At 33.1% G+C, this 4,384-nt stretch overlaps 1 long non-coding RNA gene across 1 annotated transcript; it reads right to left on the reverse strand.

Moving 5' to 3' along the window:
- Positions 1–1,122: 1,122 nt before the first annotated feature.
- LOC107803622 (uncharacterized) lies at positions 1,123–4,041 on the reverse strand. Its single transcript, XR_012707608.1, has 3 exons — positions 3,865–4,041; positions 1,450–1,558; positions 1,123–1,371 (listed from the first exon to the last, which is right to left on the reverse strand). It is a non-coding gene; the product is annotated as an uncharacterized LOC107803622 (long non-coding RNA).
- Between the last annotated feature and the right edge of the window lie 343 nt (positions 4,042–4,384).

Raw genomic sequence — 4,384 nt, forward strand, 5'->3', positions numbered from 1 at the left:
ATTAGAAATAAACCTATATATACTATGTATTGGTTATAGCAATATGTCTTACTAACTAATGAGGTTTATTTCTCTACTAAAACATACTAAGTCAAACATAGAAAAAGAATACAAGCCAAGGAGAAGGAAAAATGTGAATTCATAACCTGCTTACATCCCATTATCTAAGAACACTTTGACTAGATTGATAACTCACAAAGTAGATATGAGTGCATGCATAATAATAGGCAGATCTGAAAAGGCCAAGGATTTCAACATATCCAACACTTGAAAGATGTCGATGAATGTTCCAATTCCCTTCAATTATAAGGTTTAGTACTTTATGTAAGGGCATGTTATAACAATTATATTCGTGAAATATATTTTCCTTCTCGTTTATAATTCCTGTTATTATGTAGCAGAACCAACAAAAGCAAATAGTTTAGAAAAGCAGGGTCTTGTAAGTTGACTTTAACCAGCCTACAGTCTGATCAGAAATAAATAAATTTCAAATGGATTATTTCATTAGAAAGGGAATTAAGATACTATGCTTCAGTTTTCCTGATATCGTTTATACAGAGGTTAAAAAAATAGTTCCTTAACAAGGGCAGCAGCTTCATCAATTTGTGTTACCGAAAGTATGAACATCCATGAAGTAAACATAAACCCAATATTTTTCGCCTTTTATTTGGTATGAAAGTGTTTCGGAGTACCATCCAAAATAAAATAAAAAAGAAACTAAAATATAGTAGCAAAAACATAAAATTGAAAATAGCTGAGATTATCAGTGACAAAACAACCGTCCTTCACAAAAATATAAATAGAAAACAGAAAACAAAATATAAGTGTAATCCTTATATATATATGTCCCCGTTTTAAAAAGCAAGCAGATTTTCCAACATACCAACCACATCCTGATAATTTTGTACATGGAGTAATTCTCGGAAAGAACGCAAGTAACTATATCAGTGAAACATAATATTTTAATTTCTCCAATATTTAATGCCTACAGTGACATGTTTACTTGGAAATTACTGTTGGAAACAGCCATAATTTTGAGCAAGTTAAACAAGCAGGCTAGTGAATCAAGCAGAACTAGTCAACTTCCTCCACAAAGAACTAAAGAAACAAAGAGGGAAAGGATTAAGTGAAACCATAGACTGTATATTAAGCGAAACCATAGACTATATCTCAATTGTCTGGTTGAATGCCTTGAATGGGTACATTCTTGAATGGGTATATCTCAAGTGTGCACGAGAAAAAAACTCATCAATCTTACAAACAGAAGCCATATATCAGCTTTTCCAGAGATAACACTTGCAGTGGCTTCTGGCACATTCTTGTCTGAAGAACCGCTGGTTGCATAGTTTATAGAATCCATGGAACACCACACTGATGGTTTTAGCAAATCAAGGTGAGCTCCACTGGACAGTGAAGTTGAGGAATTTTTCGAGTGTGAAATATAAATACCTTTTCAAGACTCGGAGCATGAGTTGAGCCAGAAGAATGTGGTAGATTTTCTTCTGGTAGATTTTGGCCTCTCATACCTCGTGCAATACTTGTCAAGATAGATCGAACACTAAAATAAGTTTCAACAAGTCAAGTTAGATTAAAGTTTTCTGTAAAAAATTCTCCAATCAAACAGAAGAAACACAAAATAAAATAGCAAAGAACATAAGAAAATGATGATCACTGAAGGAATACAGCAAGCTCATAGCCCTTTTGACAATCTCGTAACCCAGTTTTAAATATTGATTAAAGAAAAGGATGATGTTGTCAACCTATTTCACTGTTAACCCAGTTTTATATGCACAAACATGACTAGTCTCAAAATGGTATTTCTTTTAAGTGGAATTGACCTCCTAAATATCACAGCAACTGCCTCTTTCCCAAGCAATGGATTGAAGGCATCAGAAATTGAGCTTTAGTTTTTACCACTCCTTCAACTGTACTCACACATAGCATTTCTATAAACCATTAATATATACAGAAGCATATGCATTTTTATTCCTTATATTAGGATGCTACAGAGAGCCGAGGTCTATCTACATCAACAAAATCATAGCAATCTTTATTACTATAGGCCACCCTTTGAATGAAACGAAAAAAATGTGAAAACATAGACCTAATTCTTAACGCATTCACAAAAGAAAAATCAACAGAATCAGACCGACAGTTGATTGCTCGGGCCTTTAAGATTCTGTGGTGGTAATATTGGGGATTTCATGTGGCAAGTGTCAGCTTTTAAAGGGTATATAAATTTCCTAAAAAGCATCAACTATTAGGATCGGGAAAGCAGTCCCACCACGCAAGGAGTTGCCGCAGCCTACGGTATTTCCCCACTTTTGGCAACCAAATACTAAAAGTTACAACTTAATAATACCTTAGAGAAAACTCATATAAAGCAGCAAACTTTACATAAAAACCCCATCATAAATAAAATAGGAGTGGTGAAGACGTAATTGAAGACAATTTGCGTAGTCAAGCTAGAATATAGACAAAGAATGGAAAATTTAAAAGAAAAACTCTAAAATTAGCATAAAAATCATAAAAGCAGTAAACAACAACAACAACCCAGTAATAATTCCACTAGTGGGGTTTGGGGAGCGTAGAGTATACGTAGACTTTACCGCTACCACGGAGGGGTAGAGAGACTGTTTCCGGGTCATAAAAACAGCAAACAGTAGACAGAAAAATCATCATAATCAAATAAGTGTCTTAGCAACATAAATAAACACATTGAAATATAGATGAATAATGGAACTTTAAAGAAAACAGTAAACAGTCTCGCAATGGAAGCTAATATAAACCAGCAAACTTTAGAGAGAAAAAAAATTATCACAAGCAAACAATTGACATGAAGAAGTAAATAAACAAAATTGCATACACAATTCAGGATATACAGAGATAATGGAATCAAATTTTAGCAGCAAGAAACGAAAATAATGCGAACTACTGTAGTACCAAACTCTTTCTTTCAAAAAGTGTAAACACACATACAATAAGCAGCAAGGTTAGAGATAAAACTCATCATAAACAAATAAGTGAGATTAAAAACAACAAATTCTATAATAAAAACCTCCATCACTAATGAAAAACAAAAAAATTCTTGCCTAATCACCTCTCCCCATCTCTTGTTTGGCCTACCTCTACCTCTCCCTCCAATGTCAACCTCTCACACATCCAATGCTGGTCATCACTAACTTATCCAATTAACAACAAAACCGCATTGCTTTGACCCTCACCAGTCTCTTCTTCTTCCCTATCAATCGGCTTTTAAGAAAGCCCTATCGAGTTTCAGACTAAACTTAAATCTTTTTTTTTTTCCAATAAAAAGCCTAAGGTTAAAGCCTAAGCCTTTCGAGTACATTTTTAAACGCTGCAAACTACACAAGAAATGGAACCAATCATAATCAATACGATCTTAAAACTAGAATTCATACAAAGTACAAAACCAAAAATAAACAAAACATATTTGATGGTTCCTCGTTGTTCTCTTTGTTTGAGAACTACAAATTACATCAAAGAAAATAAAAAAAATCATCTCTGTGTTCCGACAAAGAACAAAACCAAAAATAAACAAAACATATTACTTTTTTCAGCCCAACAAGCTGAAATTAGTAAGAAATTGAAAACTTTGATACCCAAAAATTAAACAAAACGAAATTACTCTTTTCAGCCCAAGAATCTGAAATTAGAAAAAGTTAGAAACTTTGAGTATAAAACAAAGATTGTACCAAAATACCCAGATATTATACATAATAGAAGATTATTTTTTCACCCCATTAGTAAGAAACTAGAAAAATTGAATCTTAAAGTATACTGAACAAAACTAGAAATTGAAAAAAACGAAAAAGTTTTGAGTAAATTAAAAAAAATACTAACCAATAGAGAAAGGGATGGAGATTTGTTATGATTGACAGTAATCTGGAAGATACATGGAGCAATGAATGACAAGCATTAGGTAACTGGAGACGATGAAGCTAGGGTGAAGCGACAGAGGAGAGAAAATAATTGGGAAAAGTTTTTTCACTAGTATTTGGGCGATGATTTTTTTGCCTTGTATTGGGATTTGGGGGAAAATATTTTCATTAAGTGTAATATTTTGGGGGGAAATATTTTCTGTAGTGGTACGCTTAAAAACGTTACAATTAGTATGATAATATAATAGCTCTTCAAAAACGTTGCATTACAATTAATAAGCGTTGCTAGATAATTTGTGAGTTAGCAACACTTAAAAAGTGTTGTCTTTACAAATGTAAGAACACGCTTTTTAAGGGTGGCCTTAAAAACTGTAGCCGAAGACTCTAATCAAAGGCCACACTTATAATACGTATCTATAGATACTTTTAGCCACATTTTTCAAGCGTTGTCTATAATTAATGTGACTATAGGCCGAAAATAC

Source organism: Nicotiana tabacum, chromosome 3, assembly GCF_000715075.1.
Source record: "Nicotiana tabacum cultivar K326 chromosome 3, ASM71507v2, whole genome shotgun sequence".
Taxonomy (NCBI): Eukaryota; Viridiplantae; Streptophyta; class Magnoliopsida; order Solanales; family Solanaceae; genus Nicotiana; species Nicotiana tabacum.